The sequence below is a fragment of the Lepisma saccharinum genome, chromosome 10 (assembly GCF_977018435.1).
Source record: "Lepisma saccharinum chromosome 10, izLepSacc3.1, whole genome shotgun sequence".
NCBI lineage: Eukaryota > Metazoa > Arthropoda > Insecta > Zygentoma > Lepismatidae > Lepisma > Lepisma saccharinum.
The window spans coordinates 9,754,036-9,776,553 of record NC_139238.1 but is presented as its reverse complement, the minus strand read 5'-3'; the positions used below and the strand labels follow the sequence as shown (position 1 = coordinate 9,776,553).

At 36.5% G+C, this 22,518-nt stretch overlaps 1 long non-coding RNA gene across 1 annotated transcript; it reads right to left on the bottom strand.

Moving 5' to 3' along the window:
- Nucleotides 1–5,026: 5,026 nt before the first annotated feature.
- On the bottom strand, nt 5,027–21,396 carry LOC145994196 (uncharacterized). Its single transcript, XR_014442317.1, has 3 exons — nt 21,302–21,396; nt 15,386–15,478; nt 5,027–5,197 (listed from the first exon to the last, which is right to left on the bottom strand). It is a non-coding gene; the product is annotated as an uncharacterized LOC145994196 (long non-coding RNA).
- Between the last annotated feature and the right edge of the window lie 1,122 nt (nt 21,397–22,518).

The window sequence follows — 22,518 nt, the reverse complement described above, 5'->3', positions numbered from 1 at the left end:
TTCATCCCCCAGGGTTGCTCTCAGGTACCCATTGCTATGAGGCTGGGTGCGGAGACAAGGCTGGATAAATTCCAACCAATTCCGGGAATCGAACCCGGATATCCCAAGAAGTTGTCAGACTAGACCAGCGCGGCTCCTTGAATGAGTTTCATATTTCGATTATTTCAATAAATTTAATATATTTGCTTGTTTTTATGGATTTTCTTCACACTTAAAATGTCTCACTTATCATATACAACCGTTGACTAGACAATTATTTTGTAACAAAGAAACAAAAGAAATGTAATTTTGTTGTATTTCTTTCATAAATAGCAGCTGCATTAGTAGTAATTATTAGTAGTAATTAAACTAATTAATTAATTAATTATAATAATTATTAATTAATTTATTATTATTAATTAAAGTATAATAAAATAATGGCAATGTGTATTTGTAGAAAGTTTTCTAAATAACACCCCCCTTGATGAAATCCTGCGTACGCTACTGAATATAATGAACAACATAAATGAAGGGGGAACCCCCGAAGTACGCTCGTTTCCACCCGCATACATTCGAGGGGATGTACTTACTGTCCTGATGCTTTTAAATAAACCAGGACGTCAGTTTCCCTGAATTTAAACGGTTCCCCCACTTTTTTCTATTTTCTTTTCTGTTTATGATTCAAAATATACAATATATAATACAATAATAATAACAATAAAAACATGGTATTATAATATTGCTTGTGAGATTTTACACATTTGAATTTATGCTAACTCATTCTGGGAGCCAGAACGGTAATTATAATTAATTTGGTTAATATATGAATATGTTTAATCATTGGTTAATTAATTTGCATTAGTATTATAGGTATAATTAATTAGAAGTTAGTAAAAAGATGTAGGTGAAGAATTAGTAATAATAAGTTATTTATATGCTTCTTTATATTATTATCATTTTCGATTCGTGAATTAGTTATGGGAGCATATGTAGCTATACTTTGAAATGTGCGATATATGTTAACCATGATAATAATGATGAGAAAAATTCAAATGATTTGGTTTCTGTTAATTTTTCTATTCAGGTAAACCAAAACAGATTTGGTATAGTGTATTTCCACAGTTAAAATGTATTAAAGTAAAGTTCACCATTATGTATTTATGTTTTCCTTAAACACGCGAAGACGCTCCCTCCCGATTCTGGGGGCCAGAACAGGACCCAATTGCCCGGCTGCAACAAGCTAACCTACGTTTTTGAGACATGAAACAGTTGTTGGCTACTCATTAAGGTTTTTAACCTCTTGTAATTAACCGCTATTGCGTGTAGTGATATGTTCGGAACACTATGCTGATAGGAATTCCGCGTCAGCATTCTTTCTCGGGGGAGAGATGATTGCACCGTGCAACGTCCGCGTGTAGAGTGTCGCTTCTGCGGCTCTGGGAGTTCCTCGCATTTAAAGTTCGTCTTATAAGTACGCTGGAAAATGAATAAGATATTGGTTACATATTAAGTATATGGAAAAAAATATGTTACAATTAGTTCGTTATTGATAAGTACGTGTGTAAAAGATAAAATATAGAAATTATAATATGATTTCCTGTATTTGATTTTTTTTTAAATTTATTTAGAAAGAAAGAAACATGCTAGGTTAGTATTTAGAATGAGACTATGATTAAAGGTAAAGTCCTACGATAATAGGGTCATATAGTTAGCTAAGATATAATGATACATTATTATTACCATCACCTAAGTAATATACAATAAGAGAGATATATATAAGGGATGATTTAATGAAATATAATTATGTAATATATAATATAATGTTTGATTTATAATTATTAATTGTGCGGACATATACACATTGCACTCCCCCCCCGGAGGTCGGCCAACAACAAACATGTGAGGAAGGCGCTAACCATTCGGATACGTGGGTATCGGTAAAGCAAACTGCATTTTTCCTGAGTAGTAATTTTTCATTGAATTTTTGAAATACCATCTTTATATATGATTAACGTTTTTTTAAAAAAATTTACATTGCTTGATTTCCCTAATTTCCCCATCTCATGATCTCCTTACTGAAGGATTCGGACTTGAGCCCTGGAGGGAGCTTAGTGTCAATTTCTCTAGTGCAGGTTAATGGGGGTGTTAAGCTACATTTAATTAAAAAATTGGGCTTTTCTTGTTCACATTTGTGCATATATAAACACACACACCTTTCTGTTTCAAAGTGACATGGCCTTGTGAGTTCATGGTTGGTTATATGTGCAAATTTTGAATTGAATATTGATACTGAAATGACACTTTCAGGAGATATTGAAAATAACTTTTGCACAAAATGAGAGATCATAACTGAAAAATGGAAGTAAATAAATTTTCCTTCTCATTTAATCTACATGTTTATGCTTTATCGTGTATACATGCAGATTAACAATCACAGAATAAACCAAATAGGAAAAAAAATTCAATTATGAACAAAAAATAAATGATTCAGGAGTAAAGAAGCATTGTCATTAAACAGAAAAAAATCAACAACCTGTAACCTAAAATGAATATAAAACACAGAAACACTATGAATACCATTTTCAATCACCACACCAATGTTGTTAATGAACAATAACAGAAACTTAGGTGCAATTCATAGTAACAAATGATACAGAAGATCCTGAGACAGACAATTTATTGTTTGTCACAGATACACTGGTGCTTAATGCATAGTCTGCTTTCAATCCTTGAACTTCTCACATAAGATAGATGACTTGAGGCGACAGAATGTTTTTATGGCCTAATATTATACATATACTGGACTAATACCATACATGTAGCACAACTTTTGGTGTAGTCTAATTCAAAACTATAGTACAGGGTGTCCCACGAATGGCGCAACTGGGAATTAAGAGTGGCGTTACTTTGTAACCGAAACCTGTACATACATAAGTCATACACCAAATGTTAGCCCTGTCCAAGTAGATATTTTTAAACATAGAAACAAGAAACGGGGTGCAGTGTTGCCAAATGTAAGTGAAAGTGTAAATTTATTTTTCCACAAAGCATGGAAAATTGCATCTCAAACATTCGTACGGAAATTTGGACGTCAATTTCCACCTTGGGTAGATGGACTATTTCGCCATCTATAGTTCAGAGAAGAAAACCGATCGTTTTCACGTTTGGCCAATCCTGAAATGCCTCGTAAAGGCGTATCGGTCCAAATGGGTGTTTTAAAAAAATTATGAGGTACAGTGGCAACACTATTGATGTTTGAAGGCAACAAAAGGTGTGTTTAGTGATGGTCTATGACATGGAAATACTGGAAACAGGAAAAAAAGAAAATGAAAATTATGGTGAAAAAAGTGTTACTTACCTACTCCTGGCAACCATGCAATGCGATAAGAGCGCCCACCGAACGAGAACAAAATAATCAGTTAGTTGTGTACTCAGAACTGTTTAAGCCGTGCATTTCGCATTGTTTGTAGGGAAAGATTAGAATTGTTCTGTGAAATGAAGTACTCTTTGGAAGAGAGGGTGTTCATTGTAGAACATTACTTTTGTTCAAAATCGTACGCTAGTGTAAAAACTGTGTTTCACGAGAAATATCCGAATAACAGTGTTCCAGAAAATTCGACGATATATCGACTTGTTTCCAGATTTCGTGAAACAGGATAGTTAATGACAAACCCTACCACAGACAACCACCAGTTTTGACACAAGGTGTGCTGCAGGATGTGGAGCAGAGAATATCACAATCTCCCAGGAAATCTGTTCGTAAACTTACTGTACAGTCAGGTGTATCAAAAACAACAACTCACCGAGCGTTAAAACAATTGCACCTACGTACATATAAGGTACAGGCTGTGCAAGAACTGAAGGAAGCAGACAAAGGTGCACGTGTAAGATACTGCCAGTGGTTTAGAAATTTTATTAGAGACAATTGTGTGAATATTTTGGATAAGGTTTTTTTCAGGGATGAAGCATGGTTCCACTTAAATGGATATGTCAACAGTCAAAATTCTCGACACTGGTCAAGTAACAATCCCCATTTGTTACATGAACAATCACTTCATCCACAAAAGATCAGTGTGTGGTGCGCGATATCGCGGAGAAAAATAATCGGTCCATTCTTTTTCAACACAACAGTTGACAGAATAGTTTATCGTTACCTTATCACACAGTTTATTTCTCTTTTGGAACGTGATTGTTGGTTTCAACAAGACTCCGCAACATGTCACACGTCTAATGAAACTTTAGACATGTTGGCAGCGTTTTTTGGCGATCACATTATAAGCAAAAACTTATGGCCCAGTCGCTCCCCGGATCTGACGTCTCCAGATTTTTTTTCTGTGGGGTTATTTGAAACAAACAGTTTACATTAATAACCCAAGAACACTTGATGATCTAAAAATAAACATTTGCACAGCCATTAACACTATAAACCAATCAACCTTGCATAAAGTTGCTTCCAACATGATAAAACATGTTGATGAATGACTCAGGGAAAATGGTTGTCATTTTCAACATCTTTTGTAAAGCTACACTGCCTGTTACGTGCATTGCATGGTTGCCAGGAGTAGGTAAGTAACACTTTTTTCACCATAATTTTCATTTTCTTTTTTTTTTCCTGTTTCCAGTATTTCCATGTCATAGACCATCATTAAACACACCTTTTGTTGCCTTCAAACATCAACAGTGTTGCCACTGTACCTCATATTTTTTTTAAAACACCCATTTGGACCGGTACGCCTTTACGAGGCATTTCAGGATTGGCCAAACGTGAAAACGATCGGTTTTCTTCTCTGAACTATAGATGGCGAAATAGTCCACCTACCCAAGGTGGAAATTGACGTCCAAATTTCCGTACGAATGTTTGACATGCAATTTTCCATGCTTTGTGGAAAAATAAATTTAAACTTTCACTTACATTTGGCAACACTGCACCCCGTTTCTTGTTTCTATGTTTAAAAATATCTACTTGGACAGGGCTAACATTTGGTGTATGACTTATGTATGTACAGGTCTCGGTTACAAAGTAACGCCACTCTTAATTCCCAGTTGCGCCATTCGTGGGACACCCTGTATATGTCAACAAGTGCATAGATAAATGTTCGTAAAGTGGCACACTGCACTTTCTAGCATCTGCAGCCAGCAGGACACCATTCCTTCCACTAATGGTGCCAGATAGGGTGCTTCTTTCTCAAAATCTTTTGTTACCAAATGGTGATACTTCCTGAAAATAAATGAAGCACGTATAAATATCATATTTTTTTCTTGAATTTAATTACAAAACATCACATTTATTCCTGATCAACTATTATCCAATTAAAACAATCTCTCTCTCGCAGTGAGACTTAATGTCCTGACTATGCATCAACCCACGAAAAAAGAAAAAAAACCTGGTAGAACAATACCCTCAAATGGCTGTTCTATCCTGATATTAAATTGGACTTATTTAACAGTTGGGCTGAAAAGTTCGTAGGCTAACATAGTAAAAGAAATTTTTTGACAAAATTCGATTTTATTATTCAACATAGTTGCCTTTGAAGGCGATACAACGATTATAGCGGTCATACAATTTTTCGATGCCATTTTTATAGTACAATTTCTCTTTAGCCTCAAAATAGGCCTCGGATTCGGCGATTACCTCTTCATCAGTGCTAAATTTCTTTCCAGCGAGCATTCTTTTAAGGTCTGCAAACAGGAAAAAGTCACTGAGGGCCAGATCTGGAGAATATGGTGGATGGGGAAGCAATTCGTAGTCTAATTCATATAATTTTGCCATCGTTTTCATTGATTTGTGACACGGTGCATTGTCTTGATGAAACAGCACTTTTTTCTTCTTCAAATGGGGCCGTTTTTTCGTGATTTCATCCTTTAAACGCTCCAACAACGCTATGTAATAATCGCTGTTGATGGTCTGGCCCTTTTTGAGGTAATCGATGAATATAATACCATGCGCATCCCAGAATACTGATGCCATAACCTTGCCAGCCAACTGTTGCGTCTTTCCACGCTTTGGATTCGGTTCATGACGTGCAGTCCACTCGGCTGACTGTCGATTGGACTCTGGAGTGTAGTTATGGAGCCATGTTTCATCCATTGTAATATATCGACGGAAAAATTCGTGTTTATTACGGTTGAATATCGCTAAACATTGTTCCGAATCATCAAAACGTTGTTGCTTTTGATCGATTGTGAGCACGCGCGGCACTCATTTTGCACACAGCTTTTGCATGTTCAAATATTCATGCACAATATGTCCAACACGTTCCTTTGATATTTTTAAAGTCTCAGCTATCTCGATCAACTTCACTTTACGATCATTTAAAATTATTTTGTGGACTTTTTTGATGTTTTCGTCGGTAACAGCCTCTTTGGGGCATCCACTGCGTGCATCGTCTTCGATGCTCATTTCGCCTTGTTTAAATTTAGCAAACCACTTCTCAACGATTGATTTTCCTGGTGCAGAGTCTGAATAATGTTTATCAAGCCAAGCCTTGGCTTCAACAGTATTTTTTTCCCCAAAAAGCAATGCTTTATTAACACACGAAATTCTTTTTTATCCATTTTTTCACAATAACAAAAGCTGCTTCACTCACAATGCTATATCTCACGAACTAATTATCCCGCAGCTGTGAAATTTATACACGTATCTTTTGAAGGTTAGTTCTAAGTAAAAATCACATGGATTTAATTCTAGTAACACCATCTATGAGTCAGCCTACGAACTTTTCAGCCCAACTGTTATTATCTGCCATGACCCAAGAACACAAATCATCACCATGCTTTGACATTTAAGCAGATCCCTGTACCAATTTGCTTCCCTCTTACCTACACTAAATTCCATGACTCCACATCCCTTTGAGGGGTCAAGGCCCCATACAGCACATGGTTTCAGATACGTTAGCAACACATAAATCATGAAACATTGTAACATTGCGGCAATGTTGCAGAACATTACACAACATTGATAATGTTACAGAAACATGTAAATGTAACATTACCGACATTACAGAGACATTTCCATTAGGTTGCATAATATTTCAGTTACATTACTGCAATGGTATTTTACATTGTGGTTATATTGCATGTATTCATGGATGGCATATTTGAGGGGGGGGGGGTTATTGGGGTTAAGCCCCTTCAAAAATTATTACAATATTAGCTTGTAAATAATTTCCTGAAAATAGAATTCACAGGATTCTACTTAGAAAACTAGGTTTAGGCAAGATATCTAAATGTATTTATTTTACCTCTCATGAATTGACTACATATCTTAATTGTCATAATTAATGTAAGGGGAGAAAAACTGCATAAAAGTACTGGATATGAATTCATTAATATATCAGATAACAGGTAGAGCTAAAAAAAAACGAGTGAAAATGAAATATTGACAACTAAATCACTAAATTCTAAAATAACATCAAATTTGTATAAAATAGTGTTTTACATGCTATAATAAAGCTCTCCCTGGTTTGTAACACCATGTCATGAAGAAGATTGGATTTGAGTGATGTTATCAGCATCATGCTCCAGTCGCTATCCATCCCCTTTACCAATTGATGAGAGACTGGCAGGATGTAAAACATTTTGCAGAATCATGGTCATCTGAAAATTCGATTCTGTCTGCATTTCTCAGGGATAACACATATGTTCAACTTTCATGGTTTTTCAACCTACACAGTGGTCAAACTATCAGTATTACACAGCAATATTCCAAATTAGATTTCAAATGTTACAAATTGAGTATGTGGTTTTAAAGTATATAACTTCCATATACTAAAAATTACCATGTGTAAATTCTGGTATAATCTGGTGTAACATATTGTTCTGTTTTGTAATATTCCTGTTAATTACAAAAGAATCAAGACGTGCCTTCAGCCTTTCATCTCAAATAAAATAATTAAATAGCACACTTGCATGTTTGTAGTTTATCAAAATCTTATACGTACCTACTTGAAATTCTTGACAAGTCTGCATTCTAATAATATTAATTGTGAAGTATTATGATTATTCTGTAAACTTGAAATACCTCTGCAGATCATGCAAAGGGCCCTAAAGTAACCTGAATTGGAAGACAATGTCTCTTATACTTACATAACTGGAGAATGTAGACACACATTGACCATGAAAAGATATTCATTTAATGAACCAGTAAAAAAATAAAAAAACTGGGAAAAACTACAAGTTCACAAGAGACAAATGCAAAATGGATAAAAGCTAAACTTCAGGAATTTTTGTGCAGTAACATTACAAAAATGAGAACACGCCAGACAATTGTTTTGATGTTTGGCCGGTTTGAGCCTACACTGTAAGAAATATAAATGAGAGCCTTGTAATCAAGGGGTGTCTAGTTTGATACACAGTGGAGGTACATATCTGTGTATAGTGTGTTTAAAGCAACAATAACAACCAAACAAATCTAAATAAACATACTTTGACACAGTTATGATGGCAGCGAGTGCTAAGGCACAACTCATTTCCAAGGGCTTCCCCGATGGCACAGTGGTAACGTCATTGCCTTGTAATCAAGGATCCCAAGTTAGATATCTGGTGGAGGCACATAGTGGTTCACATCCCACTTTAAACCGTAGGTCAAGTCCCGATTAGACTTACTGTGCATAAAGTGAACTTAAAACACCAAATCAACCAAACAACCAAGCAATTCATGTCAGCATTGAAGTCCAAAAACTACACATATGGTTATGGTTATTATGAAAAAAACATTTTTTCATAAAATATATCCTTTATTTTTATTTATTTTGTTTAAATACACTTTTTTCTGTAGTTCAGAAGAATTCCATTGCAGGTTCTGCAATATACCCTCATGTTGGAGTGGAATAACATTCAGTTCCTTCCTGTAAAGGAAATACGGTCATGTGTAACATCAATTCGGAATTAACATTCGTCAGAACTTTCATTTAAAGAAAAATATTTTGCATCAGTAAAATAACAAAAACCCAGATTTTTTAAACTTCTAGTTCACACATACCAAATATTCTTAACTTTAATTTTATTTCTAAAATATATTCTGTGTGATAATATCTGCAAAAGAATACCTATGCCACACTAGGGCTTCTAAACAAAGATGACTTTCATCAACAAAAAAGACCAACTTCATCACAGAAAGAATACTCCAGCTGGCTCCATGGTGGAGTGGAGTAGTTATCACAACATGCTATGATGCCAAGGGTCCCGGACCGAAGCCTGGGATAGGTATTTGTGAGTGTCAATTCATCAATTTCAGCATCCCCATCTTTGCGATTAGTCAAAAGTGGCAGACATACAAAGTAAAATAAGCCAATTCAATCAATCAACAATCAGGAATATTGCACAAATTTGCAAGACATTTAATTTGAAAATAAAAACGTTGCAACAATGTGAAAAGTGATCAATAAGTTATCGGAAAATTGTGATTTGACCAATGTTTGAAGATGAAATTTTGGCATTCTGGGCTATGAAACAACCTACTGCATAAGATGCCAAGTTTTCTCGTGAGATTATAGAGTTGCAAAAAATCTAGCTTTTTGAATGAACTGTTTCTTTTTTCGATAAAAAACAGGCTTTTTTTAAAGAAAAAACAACAGAAATTTTGGCTTTTTACCAATTGCAGCTAACCTATTTCACTTGAAGTTATTGTTATGAGTTTACAGGTTTGTAGTCATATATTTTATAACTAGCTACAAAAATGTACATGATGCAGCAGCCAAGAGACATATATTGGCCAATCTCAGTGGGCACATATTGCATAGTGGTTCAGCTACAATTTTAATCCTAGCTTACCGAGGAAGAGTGGGAGGGGGGGCTTGCAGTCCAACCACCTCTTATTTTTTTAGATTTTTCAACTGTTTGCAAATAAATTACATGGTTCCCTCGAATGTTCCCAATACTTCTGTATTACTTCTGCTCATAAAAACTTAAATGTAATGTAATTAGGAGGCAAAATGCACTTGAGGGACATATCATGCATCATCTTTGAATGCGAGATACTCATGCCAGTGACAGTGTACAATTAGTTGGTAATGATGGTAATTATTGTAATAATTATATTTAATAAACAACTGCACTTCTACAAACAAAAAAATCATTAATGAAAATGTCATGGGTTTTGCAAGCTTTAGGGAATGATAAAATATATGTGACACACTCATGTAATAATTGGTTATTATTTTTTATTCATGATAGTAATTTCTGTAATTATTATAATTAATAAATAACTAGCCATATATAATCAGCAAAGGAAGCAGTGATTCAATAATAAAATGGTTTCAATGTGACACACTCACTACCATGCATTGCTTCGGTCTGAATGTTCTTTCTCTAAAGTAAGAATCACGAACCTTCCGACCTTCTGTAAACAACCGTATCACTTCGAGTAACGTATCACTCCGCGCCAGCTGTTCGTGAATGGTGCGGCCATCATATGCTGCTCACTCGCAACCTTTAATTTTACGTAACATGGAAAAACGTATTCTTATTTTAACTGCTAATCTACACATTGAAGTATAATAAATTTTCTACAAGTGATTAAATACGTGTTCTTGTTCAAGAATAAACATATTTTTCTACGCCAAAAGTCCCATTTAGCTGACACTGGGTTAACAGATCCCCCTTTCCCCCTTCCTCTCTCAGTATGACAGCACCAAAGTTATACAACAGAGTGAGAGATTCGTTTCAGTAAATTCAAGCCTTTATTGCCCAACATTGTTCACATGTAGAGTATTGTTTTCTCCTTTGTGCAACAAATACACCGCCAGTTTTAGCAGAAGCTAAACAAAGATAAGCCGGGGGATGAAAAGAGATTGTTTATCTTTCTCTCGGTTTCTCGTGCACAAGAAGGCGATAATAAGCGCATTATTTACACACGTCTCATGCAAGTAATGTATTTTCTTACCTTGATTCAGCAGTTCCTTTTTGAACTTGAGGCATTTTCGGCGCTAGACATCATCCTGTCAGAGTACGGTCTGTCAAATTTGCTTCCCAAAAAGGAACTCAACGTGGCACAAGAGGCGATTTAACGCCGACTGCTAAAATTGGGAAGATCGTCATCAATCATTACTATCAACATCTTCCCCACAGTGCACAGGACGGCTCTTTGATTGAAAGAATACGAAAGCACCTCGCGTTGTATTGCGCTTATTTCAAAATCGGTGTACTTGTTTATACGAGCAACAACGTGTTTTTTTCGCGGGACTCGCAACTTGAACGGTCGTTTTCCTTTCTTCACCGCACCGAAAACACAAAGACGCAGACACACAATTACACTTGGACACCAACTTCACTGCTTGCTCAGGATAGCACCGACACAACGTCGCATAAACGTTAAGAACAACCTGCTTCTTGCCACTTTTCAAACGGCTGTATTTCCGAATGACTACTCTGAAAACACGGGAGACCTTCCTGCACGCATGGAAGTCGCCATGTTCGAAACTGGCGCTATTTTCTTGCTGTTCACGTGATCGATTGTAATTTATATAATAATCACGTATTATTATTATAAATAGAAACCTTTAATGAAAATATATTTTAAAATGTATAATCCAATGTAATTTACACGTTTCTCTTCCATTAGCGTACTTTCATAGAACGGACTACATGATGCGGAAGAAATTCGTTATTAGTCTGTTGCCAACCTCAATACTTCTCACTAAGTCAAGTACAGAAAACGGAAGTGGTATGTCGAATGTCGGCATATGATAGTGCGATTTCACGTTGTCAGTGTCGATCCTCCAGGATGGGGGAGGGGGTGGGACGAAGGAGTCTATCTATAATTCAGAGGTGTTCACCATCCGGATGGTGACATCCTCACACTCCGGAATACTTTTGTGGGTGAAGGAGGGCAGGCCGTAGGGTGAGGGAGGTTGATTTAAAATGAACACCTCTCAACAAGAGAGAAGAAAAATGTGACAATATTTAAAAATTCACCCGCAAATATGCATTTTATTTTATATGTAGCGTACAATAAAATGTGACTGCCTCAAAATATTTCTGTATTCTACAGTCTTCTTTCCCCACTTTTATGCTTCTCTAAGTTGCCGATTTAGTTTCCCTTAGTGTCTTTCTGCATAATCAATCATTTTTGAACGGGATGAAAAGGACATACGAGTGTGTTTTTGGATGACGTAACTTTAGATATGTTGAAGTACACTCTGGAGGATACTGGAATGTGTGACATTGAGGTGTAGATCGACCACGCTGTGACACGCACATTTGTCATTAGTTACGAGATGATGAGGGATAGGTGATATTTGAATTCCAAATTAGTTAGCCGTCCCCGTGACGGAGTGGTTAGCACATCGGGCTACGACGCCAGGGGTCCCGGGTTCGAATCGTGGCCTGGGCATGAATGTTAGTGAATGTCCATTCATCCATTTCATCATATCATCATCATTCATCCCCATCTTCGCAAATTAGCCATAAGAGGCACAAGAGGGGAAGTAAAATAAAGCAAATCAATCAAATCAAATGAGTTAGTTTCATTATTTTATCTAATTAATAATTATTAATTTAGTCAATCAAATCATATGTATTAGCTTACTTTCATTATCTATAATAATAAATCATAACACTTTCAATCATCAAATAAATTTAATGAAGCGACCCCGGTTTCAAAACGTAATTTATCTCAGTGTGTCACATTCTTCTAGCAAGTTTTTTTTTTTTAGTAAAATATGAGAGAAAATTAATCCTTTGGTACGGAACCGTCTTACTCCTGGGGGATAAGATGTCAATTGTGTATTTGATTTTTTTAATTTAGCGTTGCTTTTCTTCCACTTTTGGCTAATCCCGACGATGAGAATGAGTGATCGTCAGATGAAATTGATGAAGGGACACTCACAAATAACACCCATGCCGGGATTCGAGCCAGGGAACTTCGGTGATGAGTCTGAAAGTCGGCCACCAGGCAAGATTTACATTTTTTTTTTTTTTTACATACATTCAATAACTTTCAACAGGTCATCAGTGATACACTTCTTATTCCGCATCTGTTGACAAATGGAAATGTTTTTACACCTTGTAGGCTATGTGGATTATTTTTTTTCATAAGTTTGCAACACTGTTCTGGTACACGTGCTTTTGTTTACAGAAGGTCTGAAGTTCTATGATTCTCACTTTATACTTAACAAGATTATTAGCTACTTCATCCGAGATTAAGATTTAGTTTAGCCTGCAAATCAGAGAGAACAATTTGCAAGTACTGTTGTTGGAAAATGGCCAGCTTTTTATATAAGGTACCTTTCATAATAATAAATGGACCTCTGGAGTGGAATAAAGTAAATGTTCTTGCCTTGTAATAAGAAGGGGTCTGAGGTTCAATCCTCAATGGAGGCAGAGTGCTTTGGATCTAATTTCAAACTGTAGGTCCAGTCCTGATCTCTTAAATATTTTTTTGCCATTTGCGGTCAGTCTTATTTGCTTCTGCTTCAGTTTTAATGCCAGTGCATTTCAACAAAAGGTCCATTGCACCCAGGGGTTGACAACTAATTTAAATCTAATTTTATATTTGACAGCAAGCCTATACATAATTGAACTATGTATTACTCTTTATGATTATGCCATAGTTTATATATTAATATTGAATATTCATTGAGAGTGCATGTTAATTTACACAAACTTTAAAGATCAGAAATGTATTTATGAATGAAATTCTTGGGATCAGGGCATCGACTTATAAGAAATAAATTTAGTGGGCTGTAATCTCCAAGGTGAGAACCACTGCAACAAGTAGCAAAATTACATCACTAGTTGCTCTCCGTGTCCAGGTTTAGCCGCCATTTAACCAAATTATACATTAGGTACTGGAAAGCCAGAATACAAATGTATTTTACTGAACACAAACTTTAATGTAAAGAGATTTCATACTAGATTCTCAAAAGATAGAGGAGAATATTATTTTCTGCTTCATGTAAATGATCCTATAACAAATTCAAGCATTGAAAATCATATCATACTATTAGGTTATATTAAAAACACACACAAAACTACTCTAGTTATGTGAATATTTTTATACTACATAGATATATTTAATAAGCCTACCGAAATATGAAGATGACACTCTGAAAGAGCAGCCAATTAAAAAAAGTCAGCTTTTTTGAAAACACTGTTTATATATAGCTACGAATTTCATATTGTAAATTGTGTTTTATATTTAGAAATGAGTGCCTATTTTACAGTAGGGAGATACGTATACGAAAACCATGCAACAGGAAAAGTACTGCTAACTCCTGTATTTTCATTGATTTGACACTTTTGTGAAAAAGCTCAACCAAAAAAAGATACGGAGAAAAAAACTTGTTTTTCCCCCCCAAAAAGCCAGTTTCTCTGACCACTTCTAACTCTATGAGATTATAAAAACAAACATGGAATGACAGTTATTCTATACATTTATATCAAAACTCTTACAGCAATTCCTTCAATCGAATATCTCAAACTCACTGTGCCACAACTAAGGGTAGGGATAGATGTGCCAAAATGAGACTTCTTTTCCTAATGTCTGTGCATTAAGAATACAACAGGCACAATTTTGGAAAGGGAGAAAATAAATTAATTATGAGCTCTGTATGTTTGTACAATTTCTCAAAGAACCAAAACCATTGTTGGAAAAAATTCTGCATCTCACATAAAAAATGATAACACAAACACTTTATTGCCTCCCTGATGGCATAGTGATAACGTCGTTGCCTTGTAATTAAGGGGTCCCAGGTTCAATTTCCGGTGGAGGCACCTAGCAGTTCGGTTCCCACCTTAAACTGTAGGTCTAGACCCGATTAGCTTATCTGTGCATAAAGTGAACCTAAACAAAAAAACACTTCAAACCGCAACGAACACTTTCTTATGCTGTGCGACAAACAGGAATAATCATAGGTGAATATATGTCTGCTATGTAATTTAACCAACATTTTCAAGGCTGATTTGGAAAAGAAATTTGCATTTCATTGTCTCTGGATTCTGAGTTTGAAGTGGAAAATGTTAGCTGGGGGATGTTTGATAGAGCCTTGGGGTTAGTTGGGGGATGCTCATGTAGTTTAACATGGTGACAGTGAGACAACTAGGGCGGAGGGGTGCTTGAGATTTTTTTTTTTTTTTGCCATATGGAGAGAAAAAATTTCACCAAGTTTTCTTGCTATATATGCCTTTAGCAAGCTGTCTGGTGGGAGGAACAATGGCTGATGGGAACAATGGCAGATATCTATATCTTGCTGATGCCAATGTTCTCACTGTAAATCAAGGAGAATGTGATGGTAGATTACACTTTAAAACTAGCACAACCACAAGCCCGGCAAATATCTAATTCCGGGTTAGGTTTCTGTAATTGCAGTGTAAATATGTTAATCTGAATCAGTGTATTGCTTTTCATGACTTTTGCGAGTAAAAAAATGTAAATTATCCCAGTTTCCATTACATCATTATAACTTACTTGTTTTGTTTGTTGTTTCTGAGTTTGACCCGCACACGCCACTTCTGCCATATTAGACACCTCTTGCATTTGGCCAGTGTAGGTGAACAGTTCCTAAAAGAAGAAATTTTATGAATTAAATCAGTAGTAATTTATTTCTATTTAAATTGGATTCCTAATGTAGATGAGTAGTCAAATAAATAACTTATGAATTAACATGTGAAATGCTCGGTAGTGCATAGGAGACAAATTGCAGAAACAATAATGCAACCTTAGACATTGGGTATATTCTACCCAAGCCCGAACACAACCATTACACGCAACAGTCAACAGTCAGTAATGAACTGACAGGATTATTTTGATGGGTGACTGATAGTGGAATTAATGTAGAGTATAAAAAGGGTACTTGTGGAACCTACCCCACATGCAAGTTTGGAGTTAATGTTTCATTTCCCCCCTAACATTGCAATTGAACATTCATCCTCCCCCCCCCTGCCAACTGTGGGACCATTATTACCATTACAGCAAATTACTTTTCCCCCACAATTTAATAATGGAAAATTATTCATCCTTGTAGCATTTTAAAATAATAGGATTCAATTGTCTGGAATGGCACAGCAGCATTTATCAATCGTAGCACCCTTTTGATGGACTTTCAATTCATCCAGCACTAAAATTGTTGCTTGAGAATAAGAACTATATTAGCAGTAGCGTAGCGTTATAGTACGCCCGGCATTCCCAGATTTAATATTTAAAAAATGCGTAAATGCTGTAAATATAAAGTAAATCTTGACTAATTTCATATATGTCTGACCTTCATGGCATTATAATAGCTATTTCTCGCGATCCGCTTGCAACGCTCCACTAACAACACTTGTTCTAGCATGTTTTTTAAATGCCTTTCCTGGCCGTACGCCGAGCAGTTGGATCTCTAAAGCACGCGCCCAAATGCTCTCTCTTACGCCCGCATATGGAGCAGAGGGCTACGTGATTGGTTCACGTGACCCTTCCTGCCTTCTGAAGCAGACGACAGCGGTAGAATTTCCACCCGGTTCTTCGCGCTCCTGCCACTCGTGCTGTATGTTGCTACAATACGCAATATTGACTGACGTAACTTTACCAAACTGAAATATAGCACTTCTTATGGCCACTGCATTGTATAATTTATCGCACGAACAGCGATGTGCATTAAAAACTAAAAGATCAACACAGTTTTTGTCAAATAAGTTGCTGAATTCCTCGTGGTAGAAGTTCAGCCTGTGGCTGCTCTACCACTCAATAATAATAAAAAAAATAATAGTTTTGCAGGTTATCATTTTTTAGTTATTATGTAACTGCTTAATATTGTGTCAATGGAAACGTTTAGCATTGATTTGAAAACTCTTAACATCGAATGGTCTCTGGACAAAATTTTTTTAAAATGTTTATCAACATTCTCAAGACGTAATAAACAGTGGTCTGAATTACTAATCGGCACTGTTATGTTAGTAGAGTGTACGATAGTTGGATCATCCGCCCACCTCCGTGTCAGAGTGTTTTGCACAGTGTGCCAAGACGACAGAGGCCCGTGATTCGAATCCCGGGGTGAGCACGGGTGTTCTTTGTGAGTGTCCCTTCATCAATATCATCATCACTCATATTCATATTCGCGATTAACCAAAAGTGGTAGAAAAGTGAAGTAAAATAAACCAAATCAACCATTAGTTGGATCATTCACAACAATGACATCTACTGTTGTCCAGAGGTATGTGATTCAGGTAGGTTTTATAATGATTTGTGTCATGACGAAAGGTATAAAACACCAGAGTTCAAAACATTTGTTGCATAGTGAGGCATCTAATTTTCTAGCTAAAAACTGCATGGATGATGATGCTTTATTGCAAACCCAGCTGACTTCAGGCAAATAAACAACACCTGTGGCGACTAATTCCATAAGTAAATTATTAACCAAAAAAGGGCCGACCTTTCCTTCGGACTTGGCGTTCCCACCCGAAATGCCCATGCTACGCCACTGTATATTAGGTGTATTTTTTTAATTATTTTTTTTATAAGAGGCATGTTCCTGGCTATGATGTTTATATAACTACATATTAACCATTCAGTACCACGAAGGTCCACCTAACTAGCACACCCACATTTTCATTTGGTTGACAACCCCCATCCCCTCTCATACAAAAATTCCTGGGTGCACCTATGCTTGCACATATGTTTAAAACAAATAAAACTGATTGAATTTTTTGATATTCTCCTCTCCTCAATTGCTGACCTTCCTTGGAACAATTTGGTTTGATTTTAACCACATGCCTATGTATGCAGGGCATCATCTCAAGCCTCACCAGAAAATAAGTCATACCTCCATCCTCAAAAGACTGGAGAAAAAAAAAATGAGTAGAGAACATACTTTTTTAAAACAGTTATGGCTTGGCTCTCAAAATGTATATCACAAAATTTAAAAACAGGTACTGCCAGATAAAATGAAAGGAAAACATGCAATCTCTGTTTACAAGTGATAAGCCTAACTGAGTAACTTAACGACTGGTGCAAGTAAAGAATAAATAAAATTAGAAATTAAGTTTTGACAGAAAAAATACCCAAGTGGTGATTAATGGTGAAAATATTGGAAAAGCTGACTAAATATCTAGTGATATGGTCATTCCAAATTTTTAGAGTGGTGCTTACTTAATTAGTGTAGGAAGGCCAAGACGAAGATGGAGGGACAACGTTGAGATGGACCTAAGGGAAATCGGTAGGGATGGAAAAGAGTATATAGAACTTGCTCAAGATAGGGAAAGATGGAAGGCCCGTGTTGCTGCAGCCATGAACCTTCGGGTTTAAGAACGCTAGGGAGTTAGTTAGTTAGCTTACTTATTACTTAACCCATGCACATAACTGCCTATCCTGAATAAAGCAGCATGGAAACTAATAATACAACACAATCTCTTATGAATTAGTGTGTATCTCGTAACAAACATTCCTCATATTACAATGAATAATGAGACCAGATTCAATAATAATAATAATAATAAAAGCATTAGCTTCATCACCTGGCACAGTTGGTCACTATAATAGGAACAACTGAAGATGACCGGACCCTTCTCCGATTTTCTTCATATTTGGCATACTCACTAATTGCGGCCTCGTAATCACGAATCTGAAGTTAAAAGTTGTCGGAAATGTCTAGAAATTGCAAAATAAGCGAAAATAAGGTGTTAGTTTCCAGAATGAAAACAGTATTTTCGCAAAATTTTTTGTTTTGATACTACTACGACACGAAATTTTAACTACTGGTATGTTTGCCTAATCTAACCACACGTCAATGGTTCGTGGAGCTAGCATCAATGGTTCGCAATTATTTTGCAATTTCCAGATCCTGATACTACAACGACACGAAATTTTAACTATGTTTGCCTAACCTAACCGGAACTAACCTAACCACATGTCAATGGTTCGTTGGGCTAGCATCAATGGTTTGCAAATATTTTGCAATTTCTAGACGTTTCCGACAAATTTTAACTTCAGATTCGTCATTAGCAGGCCTCAATTAGCAAGTATGCCAAATATGAAGAAAATCGGAGAGGGGTCCGGTCATCTTCAGTCATACCCTGTAATAATATACATGTAACCAGTCACAGCACTGTGACACTACTGCAAGTCATGGCATGTTGTATCTTTCAGAGGGCTATGGTAGCCAGTACCATGTCTGTTTTGTCTAAAATTGTATACTTAAATGTAAACAGAATTTTGATTAAGAGTGTCGTGTACATTTTGTGTTATCGACAGCTAATTTTATTATTGCCACCAAAGGAGCTGAAGTAACAAGAATCGAGATTCAAAAATAATTTACAATTTTACTTCGTGCATGTTGTAGATCCCAACCATATTTTAAAACAAAGTCTGATTGCTTAAGTTTGCAAGAATGTGACAATTATTTTTTTGCAAGCAATGTAATCAAAAATAGAGTTGGGAAAAACAGCTTGGAGACATGTGCGAACATGTAACAAAAAATATTTTTGGGCCTTTTATACAGTATGTATAAACCTGACCTGCCTAACCTACTGACGTATGCATCCAATAGCAGAAATAACCTAAACTTGACTTTATACTATTCACATATTTATTTCTGCTATAGATAGGATGCACACATGAGTAGGTTAGGCAGCTCAGGTTTGTGCATACAAAAGGGCAAAAAAGGTTTTTGTTACATGTCAGCACATATCTCGAAGCAGGCATAGCTGTTGCTATCTACTCATCTAGCCAGTGTGTAAAATTAAAAAAAAAAAAAACTGCATGACAATGGTGCTGCCCTCAATTTACACATTGTAACAATATTGCAGAATGAATTAGCTGAAACGTGAATATTTTTAGATAGAGGCTGGGAACGTAACAACTTATATGGTGCAAGGTATTCTACACCCCTTCACTATACACAGGAAAGATAGAAAATTTTATTTTTCAAAGAATAGGGTAAGTTTTGTGCAAAATTTAGGGGGGGGGGGGGGTTGGTACTATTATCATATGGGTGAAACACCTACGAATCATATATTTCGGACTTCTTTACATTGCTAACGTGTTGCAGAACATTTCTTAAGGCGAAATAATGCATTTCTAACTAAGATAATGTTTATTTTCTCTATTTACGAGTACTTACTGTTACTTGTTTCAGTTGATTTTAGCTCTCGGAAATTTGTTATTGTGAAGTGGTAACACTTTACTATACCGGAGACGGATTTCTTCAAATTTACCGGAGAAAGTACTTACGCAAATCATTTTCTGTAGCGTTGTTGATGTTCGGGAATGTAGTTTTGATCCATTTTAATGCGAATGCATGTGGTTTTCTACGGAAATCTATTTCCGATGAGCTATTGCTGCTGCCGCCATGATGTTGTCCGTATGTGCTAAATTGAACAAAAGGAGTGCTAATGGAACCTAACCTAACAGGTCTAACCTAACCTAGTAGGCATACCTTGTCCCCGTGATGGTTCGTGGGGCTATCATGAATTTTTGGGCTAACGTCAATGGTTTTTGGGGCTACCCGTGGATGGTTTGTGGGAAATAAGGAACAACAGTAAGTACTCGGTAATGTAAGAAATAGACATTATTTTCGTTATAAATTCATTATTTCACCTAAAGAAATGTTCCGCAATGCAGAAGAGTATGTTAGCAATGTAAAAAATTGCGAAATTGTCTCCGGTATAGTAAAGTAGTACCTTGTGAAGTAAAGTACGTTTGTTTCCTTAGCATGTTACTTTACTGTGAGGCAGAACAGCCCGAAGGCTTCACGCAAGTGAATATAGCACCCAAAACGACTTCCACAAAAGCAGCTATAATTTTACGTAGTTAGGTTAGGATTGTTAGGTTTGGTACTGATAGTCTTTTTCGGCGCGTTCTTTCGCTATTTTACTGTACATACAAACAATTTTTACCAACAAAAAGTGGCGAAAATACTTAGAAATTGTAGAATTTAACTTACATGTGCCATTCTATGGTATCAAATATATCTGTTATTTGTGCTTTCCTAAAGCTGGGACCACTTTTACATTACATAAAACATTGAAATGTGTCGATTAAAAACACTTCGACGTAATTCTCGAGGGTACAGTGGGTAAACGGTCCCGCGATAGTCAGACACGCTCGGCAGAACGATAACAAACTCTACATGCTTGATTACGTTGCACGTAGAAATAGGAAATAAATTACACGGTACGTGAGTAATTCTGTTGTGTGTATATATATATATATATTTTAATATATGTATGTTCACACACACCATTTTAATTTCACAATAAAAGTAACATACTTTTCGCACTAATCTGAAACTGACTTTGTTTCCAATCATGGAGGAAGCAGAATTAATTATAGTAGGCTATATTTATTTATGTTGGGAATTCTGTATTTTCGTCGTAAAAAAGACTACTTTTTAAATATTAATACACTTACCTCTGCCTTTACAAAGACGATTGATTGTTCCATCATGAAACGAAGCTCAAACCACGCTACTCATCTGTGTTTGGCTTCGTCGGTGCGCAGCTTCTTCTTCTTCTTCTTCATGCCCCTCACCGCTTGAATGATAGCAGTCTTGGGCAAAGGTCTGAGAACATTGAGTTACACTTCACTTCACTGTCACTATAATACAGTAATGATGAGGGCTGGAATCAAAAGCGAATTTCGCACTGTCGAGCAAATCCATAGAGAATCCACATAGTAGAGGGGGAAGGAGATGAAAGGAGAGTGGGCAAGGAGAAAGGAGAAGCAACCTTTTGTCGAAGGAGTCTGTGGAAAAGTGCCTGGCGTTGTGTGTTCCATAGCGGGCATTGGAAAAATAAGTGGGTGGGGGTTTGTTTATGTTCTCCGCAGGTACAATTGGGAGAGGGAGTTTGGTGAATGCGTGCCAGATGTTCGTTTGTGGTCACGTGTCCCGTTCTAAGGCGTAGGATACAGGTGATCACTTCACGAGGCATTTTTAAATTATGAAACCAAGGTCGAATAGGGAGTGTATCATAAAACCATTTGTAAGTAGTGGTTTTTGCCACGGCGTCATGGACCCAATTTTCCCACTGAGAGTGGATTTTTTTTTTTGACCCGTGGGAGAAGATCAGTATAGGCGAGTCGGATTGGAGAGGGGAAAGGAACGTCCACAGCTGTTTTGGCATAATGATCCACAAGGTCTTGGTGGGGATTAATATTGCTATGCGCTTTGACATAGGTAAACTGTACGCGTTGGGCTTTGTTTTGGAGGTGAAAGTACTCTTGTAAAATTAAGATGGGAAAGAGTTGCAAACGATAAGCATCCTTACCGCAACGAGCGATCGTGAGTAATACGCTGAGGGCATCTGTGAGAATTAAAGTTTGCGTGTATTGTGCTTCACGGGCGTGAATCAAGGCCTGATAAATGGCATAGCACTCTGCCGAATAGATAGACGCTTCGGACGAAAGGGAAAATTGTCGTACAACATTGTATTGGGGGACATAAAAGGCACATCCAACTCGGTCGGCATTTTTGGACCCGTCTGTGTAGATAAAAGTATGGTCGGGCCAGAGTTCTTTGTAATATTCATGTCGACCGAAATCAGTAAAGTTAATATTAGGGAGAGGGGCGATGAGTATTGGGAGAGTGTATATCAAAGGGGATGTAAATGTGAAGCTGAGATGGTAGG